The sequence below is a fragment of the Lampetra planeri genome, chromosome 1 (genome assembly GCF_965212315.1).
Source record: "Lampetra planeri chromosome 1, kcLamPlan1.2.h2, whole genome shotgun sequence".
NCBI lineage: Eukaryota > Metazoa > Chordata > Hyperoartia > Petromyzontiformes > Petromyzontidae > Lampetra > Lampetra planeri.
The window spans coordinates 10,943,734-10,964,958 of record NC_136107.1 but is presented as its reverse complement, the minus strand read 5'-3'; the positions used below and the strand labels follow the sequence as shown (position 1 = coordinate 10,964,958).

The 21,225-nt window shown below is 52.4% G+C and overlaps 1 long non-coding RNA gene across 1 annotated transcript in view; it reads right to left on the bottom strand.

Moving 5' to 3' along the window:
- Window positions 1-21,225, bottom strand: part of LOC144717749 (uncharacterized) — a 38,842-nt gene that overhangs the window by 6,484 nt on the left and 11,133 nt on the right. Inside the window, exons 2-3 of the long non-coding RNA XR_013585143.1 lie at window positions 8,409-8,648; window positions 7,263-7,391 (exon numbers count right to left, since the gene is read on the bottom strand). This is a non-coding gene — a long non-coding RNA (uncharacterized LOC144717749). The remainder of the gene's footprint in view (window positions 1-7,262; window positions 7,392-8,408; window positions 8,649-21,225) is intronic.

Sequence of the window (21,225 nt, the reverse complement as noted above, 5' to 3'; positions counted from 1 at the left end):
TGACAGTTACTACTCATGGGTTTGTCTCAGAGAGGTCCCCCCTCACTAGAGGCGTGATACAGGGATGCCCCCTAATACCCTTCCTTTTTGCAATTGCAATTAAGCCTCTGGCAGCCAGGATATAAAGTAATTAGGAGATATTAGGTATCCTCTACGAGAAAGTCTAAAATAAAGTCCATTTATACGCGGATGATGCTCTGCTTACCATCACAAAACTGGACACTTCAATACCTGCCGTCCTGAAGCTTACTGCAGAGTACGGTGCAGTCTCAGGCTATAAAGTCAAAGTCACAAAGTCAGAAATCATGCCTCTGTCCCCGATTTCGGGAAGACCTCCGCCCAACGTCTCCTCCTTCAGCTGGTGCCCCTACCAAATCAAGTACCTCGGGGTGAATATATATCACTTCCAACCGAGCGGACCTCTTAAAACATAACTCCCCCCCCCCCTTTGTTTCTGGAGATTGAGGCCTCCCTAGCCATTTGGGACGATATTCCGCTATCACTCCCCAATCGGGTTCACTTGGTCAAAATGATGACCCTTCTGAAGGCCAACTACCATCTGAGGATGATCCCAACAAAGATAACTCAGAAATTCTTCAGTAAGCTCCGCTCCCTCTTAGCCTCTTTTGTCTGGCGCCACAAGGTGGCCAGGATCGACAACCATACCATAACTCAGGGGAAGAAATGCAGTGGGCTGGCGCTACCTGATTTAGCTAAGTACTACTTATCGGGAGGCCTCCTTACAGTCAAGCATTGGCTCAACAAGAACAGACAGGGCTCCTGGAAGTGGGAAGAGGCATCAGTATCTCCCTGAAGCCTTGAGAAAATAGTCCACTCGTACCTTAGAGATAAGCCCTCGGATTTTAAACCACTATTCTCGGTCAACACAACCCTCTGGATCCTGAGAAATAGACTGATCCCTATCACCTTTGGTCTCCAGCGACTCTCTCCTATGTGGGATAATACATCCCTCAGAATTGGGGGCAAGGGGGTCAGCTGGCCGGCTTAGAAAAGAGTGGGAATCAGCAGGGTGGGTAATCTCTCGTCTAACTCAGGGGGGATGGACACTCTCCAAAACATTAGAAAGCGATATGACATTTCTAGCGATTGTTTTAAAATTTCTCCAGGTCAGGGACTCTATTGACAATGCGGCAGCAATTATGTTGGTGAAACGAAGCGACGTGTCTCAGACCAGGTTGGCGAACACAAAGCAGATTTGAAACATGGCAGAACCAACACCTCGGTGGTGGCGGATCATTGTTTCAACTCTGTCGGCACACATGACATTGTTTTCTCCGAGACCAAGGTGCTCTGCAAACCCTTGGGCCACCATCAGAGATTTGTTCATGAAGCCATCCAAATATACAAACACAGACAAAACTTTAATCGAGAAGATGGATTCAGATTGAGCAATCATTGAAAGGATGTGATGAACCGCACCAAGTTTTAACTGCCATGATTTTCACTCACCCACCCGTGTGCCTTGTTGTCCGATTACTAATTTGAGCTTCTTTACATGCTAATTTCTCCAGCCCCACCCGTCCCTGCACGCCACAAACCCTGCCCCCTCTCCCCCCTGTGGCAGCCCCAACCCTTCCCTGCATGCCACAAACCCCCCCCCCCCCCCATGAACTCCTACAGCCACGACTCGACAAAACTCCTTCCCCCCTTCCCCTGTGCCGATATAGGGGTGTTAGAGAGAGAGCCGTTATGCATGGCAGCTTATGGGAAACAAACACAGTGGGCGGGGCTACGTGAGTGCACGGGGGGGGGTGCTCTCAACGATGTCCGCACCAGGCAGCCCGGGGCCCCACCCCTCAGCGGGGGTGGAGTATAAAGGGGGATGTGTCAGAGGGCTCGGGGCAGAATGTTAAAGCTAAACCAGTGAAGACCGAAGATCGTCTAGCTAGAGCCCTGGACTCCCCTGGGACGCCGCCCTTGTCAGGGCCGCGCAGGACCGAGCCAGCGGCGTGGTCCCGAGAACCAGAGCTAGTGCTCTGGGACTCCAGGTACCGTAGCCCGACTTACCAGTGTCGGGCCAGACAGCCTCCCCTAGCCCGTTAGTGGAGGCCTTTGTCCAAGGTTACGTCATGGACAAAGGTGCTCCGGAGCGGCTGCTGACCGACCAGGGAAAATTTTTTTCCGGCAAACTCCTCCAACAGGTCTGTGAGCTCCTGGGAACGAAAAAAATTCGTACCTCTCCCTATCACCCACAAACTGACGGGATGGTCGAGCGTCTGCATCGAACCATCACGTCTATGTTGTCGCAGCAGGTTTCGGACTCACAGACCGATTGGGACTTGCAAATTCAAGGGGTCCTGGCAGCATACAGATTGGCCCCCCATGCTGCGACGGGATTTTCACCCGTCTTCCTCATGTATGGCCGCGAACCTGACCCACCTGTTCGGGCACAGCTGCAGATCCCCGCGCCGCTGGGAAAAACTAAATTGGCCGACCATGTTAAATTTAACCTTGCGAAATTGACTGAGGCACGGGATGCTGCCATGCTAAATTCCGACAGGCGTCAGAAAGCGAATGAGCGCCTCAGACTGGGTCGCGCGCACGTGCTACAGTGGAAGCCGGGGGACAGGGCATGGCTGCACTGTCCCCCAGGTACCACTCGCGACCTCCTCAAAACTGGTGCGGCTGTGGCGGGGCCCCGTCGAGGTGGTCGAGGTTTTGCGGCCTCAGTGCGTTCGCATCAAATGGGGGAAGCGCCGGTGGTTTGTGCACCCCTCTAGGCTGAAACCCTTCATTGCGGTGCGAGGCCCCACTCCACACACGCGTGGCCAAACATGTGGGGGGTCGGCCGACTCAAAGGGTCCGTCTCTGCTGCTCTCGCCTGACGTGTTGCCGGCTGTCCCGCCCCCAGGTGCACCAGGAATGACGGGCTCCCGCCCAACAACCCCTACGGGGGATGCCGAGGGTCTCGCGACATCAAGCGCAGACTCACTTCGAAATGGACAGCTGCCACCGGATGGTCCGCCATCCGGGGTTGCCCCGTGTGACGGGCCTGCGGCAAGGACGCGCGCAAGAATGCGCAGACTCTTGTGATGCACAAAAAGAAGAATTTTTTTTATTTTTTATTTTCACGTGTATGGTTACTGTGCGCTGCGTCGGTGGTGTGCTCCTGGCACATTGTGTTGTGTTGTGTGTGTGTTGGGGGTTCCTTGCGATTTGTATATACGTTGCTTTTACGGAATTCGTATTTATTCGGGGGGGGTGCGTCGGGTTGTTTTCCCTTCGGGGTTTTCTGGTTCTTGTTGTTGTTCTCTTCGCGTTATGTTGAAAAATAGTGAGGCACACGCGCGGTCAGGGGGTAAATGCGCTTTTATTGTCGTTTTTTTTGTATGTTGGCAGCCGGGACGGCTGCAAGCTATGCGGGGGGGGATGATGTAGGGGTGTTAGAGAGAGAGCCGTTATGCATGGCAGCTTATGGGAAACAAACACAGTGGGCGGGGCTACGTGAGTGCACGGGGGGGGTGCTCTCAATGACGTCCGCACCAGGCAGCCCGGGGCCCCACCCCTCAGCGGGGGTGGAGTATAAAGGGGGATGTGTCAGAGGGCTCGGGGCAGAATGTTAAAGCTAAACCAGTGAAGACCGAAGATCGTCTAGCTAGAGCCCTGGACTCCCCTGGGACACCGCCCTTGTCAGGGCCGCGCAGGACCGAGCCAGCGGCGTGGTCCCGAGAACCAGAGCTAGTGCTCTGGGACTCCGGGTACCGTAGCCCGACTTACCAGTGTCGGGCCAGACAGCCTCCCCTAGCCCGTTAGTGGAGGACTAGGAGGTAGGTCAGAGATAGCTAGCAGTGTATTCCCAGCTAGCCGGGTGAGGGGGCCGATACCCCCTCTAGTATTGTATGTCCACAGTTGTGACTACTTGTACGGAATAAATACGTGTGCCTCACCAACGGTGTCCAAGAGTCATCAACGGTACTTCACCTATATAAAGCCACAACAGCAGATCATTTTCTCACCTGAAGATGGACGCTTGTGTTGCGACCAAAACGTTGTGTTTTCTGTTATTCTTTTTTCTATCTACGTAACTTTACCTAAAGAACCAGAGAGTAATGAAAGGAATGTTGACCACCGATAGATCCTCTCCCCGATATGGGGAGAGAATCTATCATAAAATATCTGAGGCATACCAACTCCTACTCCTGGGCCCTCCCAAGGTGAGACCAAAGACCACGGCACTTTCAGAGGGGGCACTGGGCCACCCGATCCCATCAGTCTTGGAAACTAATTTGGCAGAACCCCTGGCAAGGTCTAAGATCCGTCCCTCTCAAGACGATTCAATTTAATTTCCTTCATGGCACATATCTCACTAACCAATGGAGGGCTAAATTCTTCCAGACCATATCCCAAGACTGTCCTAGGTGCCCCCTGGGCATCATTCAAACGTATATTGACACCTTCTAGGACCGTCTCACCATCAGGACATTATATGATAACTGATCTGTACAACATCATGTCTGGCACCGAGATACTACCTAGCATTGAATCCTCCCTCTTGGGCCTTAAACCCCAAGGTATCACCAGGCACCAACACACCCGTCTCCAAGCATTTAACATTTTGGTTAGAAAGACAATCCTGAGCTCCTGGAAGAATCACAGGGCCCCCTGATTCACCCTCTGGCCAAACTCCTTATTCGCCCTAGTAGCTTGAGAACACCTAAGTCTGAAGCTGAGGAATAGGGAAGCAGATTTCACCCAGATCTGGGGCCTCCTCGTGAATGCCACTCCAGAGACCCTGAGTTTACTTGATTGAACTTAAAATGAGACTAACTTCCCTCCTCCTCCACTCCCTCTTTTCCCCTTCCTTCCCCAAAGAAAAGGGATCTGACGCACATACCACATAATACTACGGTTCTACATGTCCGTGTTGGGCGTCTGTCCAAGCCGTCTATCCCACAATGCACCACTCACCTGACACAGAAGTTGTACAATACAAATAATTGACAAAAAAAAGTTATAAAGTTCTGGAAGAAACAATATTGGGAAAGAGATCTAGAAGCAGAAAAATTCCGTTTGAGGAATTGAACAGTACAATTGTAGGACTGGTACTGACGCGACAGCTTCTTTGTCTTTCTCGGTTCTTTATTAATGCGTATAGTTCACATCTCCTCCGTCGGCATCACACAATGTCCCTCCATTCTCTCCAACGCACAACTCCCCATCAACATCACTCAATGTCCCTCCGTTTGCTCGCTCCGCTGGCGTCGCTCGCTCTCCCTCTGCTCCTCTCCTCCAGAGACCTCCCTCTCTGCTCTCTCTCTCTCTCCAGCTCGGTCGCTCTTTGTTCTCCCTGCCGTCTCACTCCGTCGTAGCTTCTCCACCAAGGTCCGTTACTCCGCTGCTATCCTATACTGTATTCTCTTTATCCGCTGCTACCATACTCTGTCTTCTCTTTGTCCACTGCTACCGTACACTATCTCCCTCTGTCCACTGCTACCTTATACTATACTCTCTTGTCTACTGCTACCGTATACTATACTCTCTTGTCTGCTGCTCCGTCTCTTCCTCTATCTGTCTCTTGTCCCAGGCACCAACCAACTCCCGTTTCTCCCCACGCTCTTTGCCTTTATCCCCGAACCAATTTGCCCCAATCAATTAGATCATCCCCCGCTCCTCCATTCTCCCCCAGCCCCTAGCCCAGGGGTCGGCAACCTGCGGCTCCGGAGCCGCATGCGGCTCTTTTGAACCTTGACCGCGGCTCCGGGGCGGATGCTAGCGAGGGGAGGAGGCGCACTGTGACACCTGCTCTGGCGTTGCCGCTGCTGACAGGTCGCCGCTCCGCTCCACACTGCCCGCCCGGTGACAGGCAATAACGTTGCCGTTGCTTTGTCACATGTTTGGAAGAAGTAAAAACCTTCCTGGGCAGCAAAGAGCTCACCTTTGCTGAGCTGGAACAGCCAGAGTGGCTGGAAAAATTACATTTTATGGTAGACATGACAGCACATCTAAACACGCTAAATACAACCCTTCAGGGGAAAGGAGGCACATCCCTGCACATGCTGGAGGAGGTTTTGGCATTCGAGCGCAAGTTGACAGTGTTTGTCAAAGATTTACAGAGAGGTACACTGTCTCACTTTCCCTCTTTGAGAGAGTTCAAACAAAGTCATGATACGATAAATTTGGAATATTTCAAGTCTGCAATCACCACAATGCAAAGTTCGTTTGGGAAACGATTCTGTGAGTTCAGAGAGGAAAAAACGACATTATCCTTCCCTGTCACTCCCCTGGCGATCGATCCATCCCTATTGAATATGACTGCATTTGCAGGTGTAAGTCAACCTGATCTTGAGATGGAACTGGCCGATATAGCCGACAAAGATATATGGGTGTCCAAGTTCAAATGCTTGACCGCTACTCTTGAGGATGTTGCCCGTCAGAAGGCCATTCTGGCTCAGAATCATAAATGGAGTGATATTGAAAACCTTCCCAAACAGGACAAACTTGTATTCGAAACATGGAATGCCATCCCCAACACTTATATAAATATGAAAAAGTATGCATTTGGAGTCCTGTCGATCTTCGGCTCCACATATGTATGTGAGCAGGTCTTCTCCAACATGAACTACATTAAAAACAAACATCGATCACGCCTCACAGATGACAGCTTGCAAGCCTGTGTGAAAATGAAGGTGACGTCTTACAGCCCTGATGTGCAGACACTGTGCACTGAGGTTCAGGAGCAAAAATCCCATTAACCAGGTAATTTAGCTATTAATTTGCAAAAATATATTTTACATTGTTAAGTGAAAAAGTCATTTTTTTATTCAGATTGACAGCTGACTGCACGATCCTGTATATAGCAATAAGGTAAGAAACAATATATGCAGTGTTATATTTGTTTTAAATGTTGCAATGGTTTTGCGACTCCCAGTTTATTTTTTCCTTCGGAAACGGGTCCAAGTGGCTCTTTATATCTTAAAGGTTGCAGACCCCTGCCCTAGCCTCACGCAGATATCGAGGCGCCAATTCCCGACACCCATCCCTCTTGTCCAATCACCGGTCTGCGTCCTCGATTACCCCCGAACACCTGCAGGCCTCCCTTAATTACCTTACCACCTTAATTGGCACAATAACAACAGTATAGCGCCCCGCTCCCTGTGTCCCCGTTCGCCCTCACCGTCCGACGCGTGTCCGTATCACAACCCAACGCGTGACGTGTGTTTTCTCAAGTCCTACACAATGAAAATACAAGCTCTAGACCAGGCAGGATGGAGGGGTTTGGGGGGTGTTACATCGCAGCATACCTCTGTAAGAATTATTGCATTTCCTTCCATCTCCTTTGGCGCGTGCCTTCCACTTCAGAGGGCGAGAACCATTTCTCTAGCTGTAGGGCGTTCCGACCCTCACAGGAGCACGAACCAGAAGGCAGCAACCTACACACCACCACAATGCCATTATCCACCTGGAACATGATGACTGATTCCCACAATCACGTGTCTCAATACAAACATTACACCAGCGAGTAGTGGACCCATGGTACAAGTTTTCTGGCACAACACGCTGCATCTCCTCGTTTTCGGGTGTACATGTCTTGCACATGGTTTCTTAACATTTAGATTGAATAAATAATGCATCATCATTGCTGGCCCACTATCGTATGAGTATTGGGCTTGTATTCTATCCACGTGGTGGAACACTAATCTGTTGTCCAGTCTGACCAACGTGGCACACAATCACACGTAACATATGACAATGCTGGTAGTCGAACATAAACTGGTGTTAAAATCTATAAATTCTGGTAGTTTAACATCAACTAGTGTTAACATATGTTGTATCTAATTTCCAGTACCAAATCATATTTTGTGTATTGCTGGAATTCATGATACCAGCAATAAAAGTTATTTTATGATTGTAACAGTAACAGGTTCTTTGTTGTTTATGTTATTTATTTTGTTTATATTTTTGCTCTGTATGTAATGTTTACTTCGCGCATTACACTGTAACTCACCTGTTCAGTGTTCACCTACACATGTTACGTAAAACTATGAAACCCGAGGTGGAGTTTGTCACCCAACTAAGCTGGAGCCATGAACGCCCTGATACTAATCATTTGGCCTTTTCACAAGCACAAACTTCATATCAATAACAATGAATGTTGCCGTAACTGCCAGGGGAAAGGCCATCTCGGCATAATGTGTTGACTTTGGTTTGTTCCACGGAGATTAAGTGGAGGTATGATAAGCTTCACCACGACAACAATGCCTCGAGTTCTCGCTAGACATTTTGGCCACAAGCCCCCCTCTCCCACCCTCCCATCACCCCCAATGTGTGGCCAGTCGCAACTGCTTGTTACGTTTGCAAGAATTCAGCTCCACTTTCGGGTGGTGCCCTTTATCACAAGGAAAGCCGCCCTGCCCACAACCGCCCTTTGCTATGGCACTGACACTCACCGCTGCACACTGGGCTTGAGGCGGTAGTGGACTTGTGTGTCGTGAGGGAACAACTGAGTGTGGTCCGAGAGGTTCATCGGGAACGACTGCTCATACCACCGCTGTCCGGTAAATTCCAAGGACTTCACACTCGGCAACTTGGCAATGTGCAAGTATTTGTACAAGAGCGGCACGAAGAAGATGATCACAGACAGCAGTGCCGCAACAGGGAGCGTGCTCAAGAGTGTGAGCTTCTTCATGCTACACGTGGAGGGGTAAAACAAGGATTAAGATCATATGACATCTATGTATGTATGTTGAACTTATTTTACACAGTACTTAGCCAACCATGCTAATCGGAGGTGTGACCAAAGGTTGTGTGTGGCCGATGGGATGTGTAAAATATGCTTTGATTTTGAATGTGGAGAGACACATTTAAAGGCATGCTTATTATTTTGATGTAACAGAGCATTAACTTGCATTGTTCGGATGCAAAAAAACTTAACACACTGAGTTCTATGCTGTTTTGCTTTGAGAGAAGTGTTATTGACGAATGTGTTGAGTTATTAGTTATGCTAGTGCACAGAAAGTGTACCATTGAAAAATAAGTGTATTTTTCAAAGTAAACCTGGAAAGCAAAGCACGTGCTGTAAACATGTCAGCTAAACGGTGAAGACATTGTGATGATTCTAATTGGTGAAGCGATTATTTCTCATTGATTTTGTTCTCTTCTCACAGGAACTACTAAAAACTGGGTTTGACCTCTTAGAAAATTAGGAAGTGGAGACAAATTTGCAATCGTAGATCTGCACATTTCTGTGAAGCAATTGGGATTTCTATGATAAAGGCGTCAAATATGGAGAGGGAGTCATACTCTTTGATTCTTTCGGTAAAGTCACATAGGTAGAAATAAAATAAATCACGACGTTTCGATCGCAACACAAGCGATCGTCATCAGGTGGGACAAACACAACATATAAAATTCTGAAGTCGGTGGGAGAGCTGCCGTGGCAAGAGGTTATATAGGTAAGAGACGGGGGAGGAGGCAAGGGGGGATAGAAAGTGGGCGGGGCTAGAAGTGGGAAGGCGGTGGAAGAACAGATAGAGGACGTGAGGCTGGGGGGGGAAGTGGGCGGGGCTAGCAGTAAGGACATAGCCCTGGACAAAGGCGTCCGTCACAGCCGCTGCCGACTGGTTGGCGAGAGGTCACGCCATAGGCCACCGGGTGAAATATTCGACCCCCACCAACAGGTATTTATTCCCTCTAGGCGTGACTGGAAAAGGCCCCAAAATATCGAGTGCAACGAGCTCGTTAGTGCGCGAGACCTGAATAGATTGCAGCGGTGGATTAGCTGGCACGGGCGGTGGTTTCCGTCTGGCGCACTCAACGCACCCCTTCAGAATATTTACCACGTCACTCCCCATTCCCGGCCAATAATAGTCACGCTGAAGCAGGGCAAGCGTTTTGTTTACTCCCAAATGCAAGAGGCGTTCGTGTGCGGCCAAAACAACTTTCCCCCTTACAGCAGAAGGCACCACCAGTGCATGCCGCCGGGACAAACTGTCCCATCTCATCAACATGCCCTGTTTAAGTACATAGGAGCCAGTTCGCTCCTGGTCCTCTTTAGGACCTCCCACCCTGTGGCGCAATGCTAGCAGGGAGCTGTCCGCCATTTGGAGGCGGCCCCACTCACTCAGCGACAGTGAGAGCAGCGAGTCCCGATCCTGAGAGGTAGCGGGGACATCCCCGATTGGCGCGCCCGTGGTCGCAGCCAATGCCCCTTTATCTTCCACAACCGGCGGTTTACAGCGCGCCGATCCCGATAGACACGCACATTTCTGACAAGGCAACAATCGCGACAGGGCATCGGCATTTGTGTGTCGCAACCCCTTACGGTATGTGGTCGTGAACTGATAGTCTTGGAGGACTTCCAACCACCGTGACAATTGGCCCGAGGGTTGGGCGACCCTCAATGAATACTGTAGCGCCGCGTGGTCCGTCCGGACCGTAAAGTGACGACCATAGAGATACGGTCTGAACTGTTGTACAAAAAAAACAATGGCGAGCAGTTCACGACGGGTGACGCAGTAGCGCTGCTCCGCCGGAGACAACACCCTGCTACCATAAGCGACCACCCTTTCGACTCCCCCAACGACCTGGGACAGTACCCCCCCAATGCCCGTGTTGCTAGCATCCGTATCTAGCAAGAAGGGACTCGCAAAATCCGGATAACGCAAGGGTGGGGCACCCACCAAGGCGTCCCGGAGGGCGCAGAACGCGGCCTCCTCTTCCGGTCCCCATTGGAACTTCACACCCCTCGCCGTTAGAGCGTGCAAGGGTTTTGCAATAGTGGCGAAGTGCTCAACGAATCGGCGGTAATACGAAGCAAAACCGATGAAACTGCGCACGTCTGCAACTGACGTGGGTGTCGGCCATGAACTGACACAGTCCGTCTTCGTGGGATCGGTAGAGATCCCCGAAGAGTCGACAATGTGACCCAAGTATCTAACGGACTTACGAAAAAGGTGGCATTTGGCCGGTTTAAATTTCAATTTAGCCGATCGCATTCGCAAGAACACCCCTCTCAATCGCTGGAGGTGTTCCTCAAATGTTTTACTGAAAACAATGACATCGTCAAGGTAAATCAAGCACGTCTCCCATTGCAAGCCCGACAAAACCAACTCCATAAGGCGCTGAAACGTCGCTGGAGAGAAGTGAAGTCCCATGGGTAACCGGTTAAACTGGAACAGGCCCCCTGGAGTCCGAAATGCTGTCTTAGGTTTAGACTCTTCGTCGAGTGGCAACTGCCAGAACCCCGATAACAAATCAAGAGTCGAAAAATATCGCGCACCCGACAATGCATCGAGGGACTCGTCCATCCTGGGGAGCGGATACGCGTCAGCCACAGAGATCTTATTCAGGCGACGGAAATCTACGCAAAATCGCAAGGACCCGTCTTGCTTCTTAACCAGCACAATAGGTGCTCCCCAAGGACTGGAGGAAGGCGAAATAATGTCGGCTTCAAGCATATCGTTAACGGCCGACTGAACATGTTCCTTTTCAGCAGGACTCAGTCGGAAGGGATTTAGCCTGACCGGTGCCGCATCGCCCGTGTCAATGTGGTGGCGTAACAAATCCGTACACCCAATGTCATATTTATGTTTACTGAACACATCAGAAAATTCCATTAGTAACTCGCGCAGCGCACCCAACTGCACCCCTGACAAATCGTCCGAGCCCGCGCACAGCGAATGGACCCATTCAAGGTCCTCCCTCGGTTCAATGTTCTGCGTGGGGCTCGGATCAACGTGCGCAACCAGCCACTCCTCCGCAGGAACCCGCGCCGCGTGAGCCAGCACGGTACCCTGCTGAATGACGGCTGGCCGCGACCCAGCGTTTAAAACCATCACAAACGGATCCTTGTCCGCCCGAACCAAAGTGTGAGCCACCGACAAATCGACCCCCCCGACAGCCCTGTTAGAAGGACCCAAAAGCATGCCTTGTTCCGAAGTCCCCTCCACCCATGGTTTCCGCAACCGGAGGGGAATTAACATCTGTGAACCCGGGGGCACGTGCACGGTCTGCGTCGCCAATGCTTGTATCGTGGCGCACGCCGTCCGAATCTCAGTAGGGCTCGTCAAAAATGAAATGCGGCGACCCGAAGGTAGTTCAATGCAACGCTGATCAATTAGAATTTTAATGGGCATCTTAGCCAAAAAATCAGTGCCCAATAGACAAGGAACCGCCAAAGAAGACGAAACGAAAACGGGTCCCGACAATTTGATATCCCCAATGCAAATGGACGCCCTAATCTGACCGATAATGCCTAACGATCCCCCATTTGCGGCGAAAAATGGCACATCTGTAATGCGGGCGTAAGCGACCTTCCGGATGTGACGTCACGGGGAGGCGGAGCCAGGTGACGTGGGTGAAAGGTTGGGGTCCTTAAGCGGGTAAACCGGAAAGAGAAGGCAGTCGGGTTGTGAATGGAAAAGGGTGAGGCCACGAGGGCGAACGAGAGGAGGGGGGCACCGCCGGCGAGCGGGAGCCGACCCCAGAGTACAGCCAGGAAGGCTGTGTGTTAGAGGCAGCGGTGTGGCTGCAGAGAGTCGCAGGAGCGACGAAGAGAGAGGAGAGTACAGCCAGGAAGGCTGTGTGTTAGAGGCAGCGGTGTGGCTGCAGAGAGTCGCAGGAGCGACGAAGAGAGAGAGAGACAGCACGAGGCTGTCAGCGCTGCGGAGTGAGCAGCAGCGATTACAGCCAAGGGGGCTGAGAGTGAGTAACAGCAGCGGAGCTGCTGTGGGGGCTGCAAGAGCGACAAAGAACAGCAGCGGGGCTGCTGATGGTGACTGGAGTGACATCGGAACCAGCACTGAGAGAATAAGAAGAGACAGCCGTGTGGGTAATACAGTACGGACCAAATAAAGGACACTGAGCCAGAGATCGTGGTCGAATCCTTTATTACACTGGTGTCAGAAGTGAAACGGCTTGTCAAGACGGCTCGGAAGAAAGAATATTCCTGTGCCATCATCTGCTACATCATCCGACTTACGATTGAGACAGATGGCGCAGCTGGAGACCTGGAAAATCGTGCTGGTGAAACCGTGTGAGTTCACCATGCCGACTACGGCAGTGGGGAGAGCCGATGGTGGTCTGCAGGCCGACGCCTTGCCTGCGCTGCCAGCGCCATCTGCCACGCGGCACGAAGACGCCATCTTGGGCGTGGCAGGGGAGAAACGGCGGGAAGCCGCCATCTTGTCTTCACCGCGGCGGGGAGACGCCGCCATCTTCAACATCGCGGCGGAGAGGCAGCCTTGCGCTGCCATCTGGAGGTGCCGCGGGGAGAGCAGCCTGCTGTGAGCTGCTGTTTTGCGAGGGGGAGCTGCGAGGAGAGGACGACGACGCTACAGCTGCTGGGGCGGGAGCTCTCCCGTCCTGGCTCGGGTGCGTGACAACGGAGCAGTCAAGTCGCCGAACGAGTTCTGCGAGACGACTCAAGTTGCCGCCCTGCCGTCCTCTTCTTGCTGCAGCCCCGGGCGGGTCGTAACGATACGCACCCGGCCTTTACACACACCTCACCCATCTTTCGAGGGCCGGGTGGGGGCGATTTTGTTTTCTCTCATGACTCGATTGTGCGGAGCGCGGTTCGGACTGTGGGTATGTGTGTGTAGTAACGATGAACGCGCTATCTGCTTGTTGCTCGGTGTCAATTAAAGTGTGTACGTGTGTTGAGAATGGACGGAGAGTATGCTGTGCTTGCTGAGTGTTAAATTGTGTGTGTGCGCTGCGGTGTGGAGTTGTTATATTGATGGCGAAGTTAATTATTAACTCGGGAGCGTCGGGTATCTTGCGCTGTATCATCTCGTGGGTTACCTTGTGCGATGGGCTTAATTGGAAAATATATATATATTTTTTTGGTCTATTGTGCTGCGAGATGCTATGTGCGATGTGGTTGTTGCAAGAGAGAGAATATTTGTGTTGTTGCTGCAATGTTACGACTGAATTAATGGTGTGTTGGTTACCTGCAGATCGGCTTGCTATTGTGCTTAAATGTGCGCGTGTGATCGCGATATGCTGACTGTATGTGTTGTTACACCGTTCTGTACGGTTATGGGGTGCGATGCATTGATTGACTATTGGGGTTGGGATGTTATTAATTGTGCGTACCTGTTTGGAAATTGGTAACAAATTCGAGGGGGACCCTATTATTTGGTCGTATGGATGTTATGTACACGCGATTTTGTGTATATTATGGGTAACGGCGCTTTGTGAGAGAGAGAGCGCGCTTTGAGGGTGCGTGATGACGCCATTGTGGGTGTCTCAAAGGTTAATGCTAATGGGACCGTAAATTGGCGCCAAGTTGCGTCGCGTATTCGGTTGGTCGCATGCAGCCACGAGTTGCTTTGCGAGTTGGGTTGTGTAACCAATGTGGTTGGTAAAATATTGGTTAAAAATTCCCCGATATGACTGCTGCGCGCAGCAAGCTGGGGCTGTGCGTCTATCGTTGTTGGGATTGTTACAATAAGACGGGGGAAGCAATTTGTGACCCCCAGCAAAGGGAAGCTGGGGTGCACGAATGGAGAAAACTGGCCACGTGTTCGCACGTTGGGCCGCCATTTTGCGCACACGCGGGGTATGGCGTCGAAGCGCTTTTGCGGAAAGGGCCGCCATTTTGAGTGCGCGCGAGATATTGCGCGAACGCGCTGGGCGAAGGGGGCCGCCATTTTGAGTGCGCGGGAAAAACCTCGGTGGGGCAAATATTCCATCTGTTATGCCTGCCATTGTTGATTGGGTGATGCACGAGTGGTGGTCACGTCGGCCTATGGCTGATGGCTGACCTGACAGCCCGGAGGCGAAACCTCCGTGGTATGTCTTAAACTAATGGGCCGCGTGCTCATATGGCTCGGGGAGTCATGGTTCAGTTGTGCGGTGGCAGACTGAACCTGGTGTGCCGGGGGCTCACGGGTTTTGGGTTAGGGCGTTATTGTCTCTATAAGAGAACATTACCCCGTGGGGGGGGTCGTTGATATCTGGCCTTGCCGAGGGATTGATCTTCCCTTGGCTACGAAGCGCATTTCAAAGATTGATGGAGCTCGTTTGACGGGGTTGCAGTGGGAGACGTGTCTTATATATTTGGACGATATCATTGTCTTCAGCCGCACATTTGAGGAACATTTAACACGGCTGGAGACAGTGTTCACGAGGATGCGCTCTGCGAATTTAAAATTTAAACCAAAGAAATGCCACCTACTGCAACGGTCCGTCCGTTATCTGGGGCACATTGTGAGTGCTGAGGGGGCGTCCACGGATCCGGAAAAGACGGCGTGCGTCCGGGATTGGCCGACTCCGGCCACCGTGGGGGATGTTCGGCGGGTTTTGGGATTTGCCTCGTATTACCGAAGATTTGTGCCGGGTTTTGCGACGATTGCGAGGCCCTTGCATCTCCTTACGGGTAAAGGACGGAAATTTGTTTGGGGACAGCCGGAAGAGGCGGCCTTTCGGAGTCTGCGTGATCTATTGGCTACGGCTCCGACATTGGATTATCCCGATTTTGATCGCCCTTTCATTCTTGATACGGACGCGAGTGACACAGGTAATGGGGCGGTATTATCACAGTCTAAAGGGGGCGTAGAGCGCGTCGTGGCGTATGGTAGCCGAGTCTTGTCGCCTGCGGAAACACGCTACTGTGTCACTCGTAGAGAACTTTTGGCGGTTGGTTTTTCCTACGGCAATTTCGACCGTACCTCTACGGTCGTTCTTTTATTGTGCGTACGGATCATGCGGCCTTGCAATATGCGCTTAAAATGGACCAGCCATCGGGACAGTGGGCACGTTGGTTGGACACGCTACAGGCATTTTCCTTCCAAATTCAACATCGGAAGGGAGTGCGCCATGCGAACGCTGACGCACTTTCCAGATTACCAGGGCGCGCCCCTTGTAAATGTGCGTCGGGGACGCATAGGTGTTCGCCGATTCTAAACCCCCCTCAGCCGCTTACGTTGGCCGTCGAGAAGTCGGATACTCCGATGGAACCGGGACCGACTGACGGGGTTTTGAATCTGCCGCGGTCTGTCTGGATTCGGGAACAAATGATGGATGAGTTGTTGTTGTCCATGCGGAAGCGGTCTATGAGGGACAATGGGAGTCCGAGTACGGCTGTGGGGCCGCGAACCGCTCTCCGAGATGGTCTGCTTATGTGGCGAGAAGGGTTCCAGGAAAGCTGGCGTGTGGTGCTACCAACGTCCTTGCGATTCGAGTTGATTAGAACTCTCCATTGTGACACACTATTGCATTTAGGGGTGCAGAAGACTTTGTTGACGTTGCAACGTCATTATTTTTGGCAAGGCTGGTGTGTGTCCATCGCTGATGGGATAGTAAGGGAGGAGCATGGCCGAGTGCTGCTCATCCCCGAAATGGCACTAGCTGAGAGTATGGTAAATGGATGTTGCCGTGGGTTGACGACCACGGTGAGGGTTACGGCGAATTAAACGTTACCGCTGGGGAGCGTGGCTCTCTCCACGCGAGGGTGTGCGATTAGGGGTTTTGTTGGTTTGTTGAGAGTGACTGTGGGTACATGCTGTGTACGTCTGAGGTCTGTGCTGGTCCTCAAGGGAGGACTGCTGGTGGGTAAGAGCAGAAATTTTTTTGTTGTTGTTGTTTTCACGTGTAAATAATATTGTTGTTAAAATGTAAATACTGGGGCGTCCATCGCGGTTATTTGGGTAATTATTGGGGTTTTCTTAAGCGGGCCGGAATTACATCATCTCCACTACCCTGGGGCCGGGTGGCTGTCGTGTACGACATGCGGATGTGCGTTGTTGTGCTTTGTGCCATTGTTGTTCTTGTTGTTATATTACATGCTTAGTGTCCTTTAAGGGGGAAGGTCGGTTCACCGCATTACGCTTTGGTATTGTTCAGCCGAGGTCGGCTGGGTTTTTTCTACGGGGGAGGGTGGTGTAATGCGGGCGTAAGCGACCTTCCGGATGTGACGTCACGGGGAGGCGGAGCCAGGTGACGTGGGTGAAAGGTTGGGGTCCTTAAGCGGGTAAACCGGAAAGAGAAGGCAGTCGGGTTGTGAATGGAAAAGGGTGAGGCCACGAGGGCGAACGAGAGGAGGGGGGCACCGCCGGCGAGCGGGAGCCGACCCCAGAGTACAGCCAGGAAGGCTGTGTGTTAGAGGCAGCGGTGTGGCTGCAGAGAGTCGCAGGAGCGACGAAGAGAGAGGAGAGTACAGCCAGGAAGGCTGTGTGTTAGAGGCAGCGGTGTGGCTGCAGAGAGTCGCAGGAGCGACGAAGAGAGAGAGAGACAGCACGAGGCTGTCAGCGCTGCGGAGTGAGCAGCAGCGATTACAGCCAAGGGGGCTGAGAGTGAGTAACAGCAGCGGAGCTGCTGTGGGGGCTGCAAGAGCGACAAAGAACAGCAGCGGGGCTGCTGATGGTGACTGGAGTGACATCGGAACCAGCACTGAGAGAATAAGAAGAGACAGCCGTGTGGGTAATACAGTACGGACCAAATAAAGGACACTGAGCCAGAGATCGTGGTCGAATCCTTTATTACACATCCACTGGGAGCAGCGGACGGCATTGGACGGGGAGAATGTTATAAATGAGGTCCGATATAATAGTCGCCGACGCCCCCGTGTCCACCAATACCCTGACCTCGACCCCATCAATAGAACCCGCAACGACGGATGAACCCGCTGAAGCAGCCACAATTCTATGCCCCAACACCGACCATTCAATGTCTCTCTGGTCCCGGCCGAAACCCCCTCGCCGAACCGAATCCCCGAACCCTAACCGGCCCTCTTCCGTCACCCCGCGACGGCCCATGCGTGTCGAGTGTGTGGGCCGAGCATGTGAGGTGCCGCGACTTGCCGGGTTTGTAGGGATGCCTTGGGGCCTTGGTCGTCGTCCAGCCGAGATCCCATGGCGCGCTGACGGGGAGCGCGGCAACCGGACGCCACGTGGCCCCGGAGGCCGCAGTTATAGCACGTGATGAGGGTCGTCGGTGATCTCGGTTGCTCCAGCTTGCGAGCTGATCGCAGAGGCGACCGACCCCCCGACCTCCAGTCCCCTGGTCGTCCCGCGGTGAACGCCTCCTCTCGCGGACTGACGACTTGGGGTTCGGTGATCACCGGACCCGGAGCTGAGGCCACGGCAGCGTTGCAGACGATCCCCTGTTTGCGTTGAAGGGCCTCGTGCGCTTGTATACTCGTAGCGACCCGTAAGGAAGAAATGTCGATCTCGTCGGCCGTGTTGATGGGGACCCCCAGGTCCTGCGCCAACTTAAGCAGCTGCTCCAAAACCATCGCATCCTGGCCCTCCTCGTCCATCCGAGGGAATACAGCATCGGCGAGAGCCAGCAACGCCGTGCGATAGGTGAGCGCGGTCTCCGTGTCCGCCTTCCGCCTTGCATAAAAATGATGGCGGCACGCCGAGGGAGGTTCGTAGACCTTGGCCATGAGACCCAGCGCTGCCTTAAGCGTGGAGCGGTCCGACCTCCGAGCTGACATGAAGGCCGCGAGCGCGTTGTTGTCCAACATGGCAGGCAGTGCCCGCAGCGCCGTAGCATCGGACCAGGCAGACATCTCCTGATGCGCCAAAAACCTGCGCTGAAATTGGCCCCAGTCCCCGCCTTCCGCCTTGAAGGCTGACAATGCGGGGAGGCGCTGTTGAAAAATGAAGTCGTCCTCCGCGTCGTGGTTCCTTCCCGCCGCCCCGTCGGTGTGTAAGATGGCGGCCCCAATGGCGGATGACTGATGGCGGTCCGCAGCGCGCGTTGATGACGTAAGAGGGCGCGCTTGGAGAACCGCCGCCACGTGGCGGTCGCCGTTCCCGCCAAAAGTCGACGCCGATGAAATGGCGGGAATCGCCAAGTCATTTTGGCGGGAATCTGCGGGGCGACCCTGTAGAATGTCCGCCGCCGTCTCCGCTCCAGCCGACGAGCTGATTTCCGCCAGGATGGACGCGGCGGCGAGCAGCAGCTCCGCCAGACGAGAGTGCGCCTCACGGAGCACGGCCTCGGTCCCCCGTCGCTCCTCCGGCGCTGCCGGCGGATCCTGCAGCGTGGGCCATTCTTCGTCCTCACCCCCCGACGGCAGCTGGCCCGGGTCGTCAAGGTTGTCCTCGCGGTCAATCCCGTGGGTCCGATTGGTCTTCCTTGTATCCATGCTTGGAAGACAGTTTCACTTCTGACGCCAGTTGAAGAATTGGAAATGACGGCAGGAAACTCCTTGACGGGTAACACACTTCTTTTATTAAATCTTCACTTATCTCGATACAACGTGTGGTCTCTATTCTTCCGAGTACGGTCACCATACACCGGTACAACTCGTAACCTCTATTCTTCTTATAGCACACTGTACTTGACTCGTGTAGACCCTCTGCCTCCGTCTACACTCTTCACTCGTCTCGTGTAGACTCTAGGCCTCTGGCTACACACACATCACTCGTCTCGTGTAGACTCGTCTCGTGTAGACCCTATGCCTCCGGCTACACACACATCACTCGTCTCGTGTAGACTCGTCTCGTGTAGACCCTATGCCTCTGGCTACACACACATCACTCGTCTCGTGTAGACTTGTCTCGTGTAGACCCTACGCCTCTGGCTACACACTCTGCATGCTGACACTGCATGCTCACCCTACACTCCGCCTCTGGGTTACACAGAGTCCCGGTCCTCACAGGACTGCGGGACTAGGTACCGCAGGGCCCTATCTCTTCCTCTCCGTCTTCAGTCTTCGCTGGTTACCCTCTCTCGTGCGCCTGTGCGCATCACCTTATATAGTCCCTCCTCCCGGGAGACAGAGCGGATGCGGACCTCGATGTGAGCATCGCTCCTTAGTGAACCAATCACAACGCGCTATCTCTACGATCCTCTTTCCCCCAGCGCGTGTTTCCACTCACCAACCAATCACGACGCGCTGGCCCCTGATCGCTACCCCAGCGCGTATCACCACTACACAGGTAACGAGCTGAGATTAGGAGCACACTCTTAAAGGGAGTTCTTTGTTACCTGTATTAAAGACACCTGTTCACAGAAGCAATCAATCAATCAGATTCCAAACTCTCCACCATGGCCAAGACCAAAGAGCTCTCCAAGGGTGTCAGGGACAAGATTGTAGACCTACACAAGGCTGGAATGGGCTACAAGGCCATCGCCAAGCAGCTTGGCGATAAGGTGACAACAGTTGGTGCGATTATTCGCAAATGGAATAAACACGAAAGAACTGTCAATCTCCCTCGACCTAGGGCTCCATGCAAGATCTCACCTTGTGGAGTTGCAATGATCATAAGAACGGTGAGGAATCAGCCCAGAACTACACAGGAGGATCTTGTCAATGATCTCAAGGCAGCTGGGATCATAGTCACCAATAAAAGAGTTGGTAACACACTACGCCGTGAAGGACTGAAATGCTGCAGCGCCCGCAAGGTCCCCCTGCTCAAGAAAGCACATATACATGCCCGTCTGAAGTTTTCCAATGAACATCTGAATGATTCAGAGGACAACTGGGTGAAAGTGTTGTAGTCAGATGAGACCAAAATGGAGCTCTTTGGCATCAACTCAACTCGCCGTGTTTGGAGGAGGAGGAATGCTGCCTATGACCCCAAGAACACCATCCCCACCGTCATACATGGAGGTGGAAACATTATGCTTTGGGGGTGTTTTTCTGCTAAGGAGACAGGACAACTTCACCATATCAAAGGGACGATGGACGGGGCCATTACCGTCAAATCTTGGGTGAGAACCTCCTTCCCTCAGCCAGGGCATTGAAAATGGGTTGTGGATGGATATTCCAGCATGACAATGAACCAAAACACACGGCCAAGGCAACAAAGGAGTGGCTCAAGAGGAAGCACATTAAGGTCCTGGAGTGGCCTAGCCAGTCTCCAGACCTTAATCCCATAGAAGATCTGTGGAGGGAGCTGAAGGTTCGAGTTGCCAAACGTCAGCCTCGAAACCTTAATGACTTGGAGAAGATCTGCAAAGAGGAGTGGGACAAAATCTCTCCTGAGATGTGTGCAAACCTGGTGGCCAACTACAAGAAACGTCTGACCTCTGTGATTGCCAACAAGGGTTTTGCCACCAAGTACTAAGTCATGTTTGCAGAGGGGTCAAATACTTATTTCCCTCGTTAAAATTCAAATCAATGTATAACTTTTTTGACATGCGTTTTTCTGGATTTTTGTTGTTGTTATTCTGTCTCTCTGTTCAAATACACCTACCATTAAAATTATAGACTGATCATTTCTTTGTCAGTGGGCAAACGTACAAAATCAGCAGGGGATCAAATACTTTTTCCCTCACTGTAACTCAGCTGACTTGGTCTCTCTAATC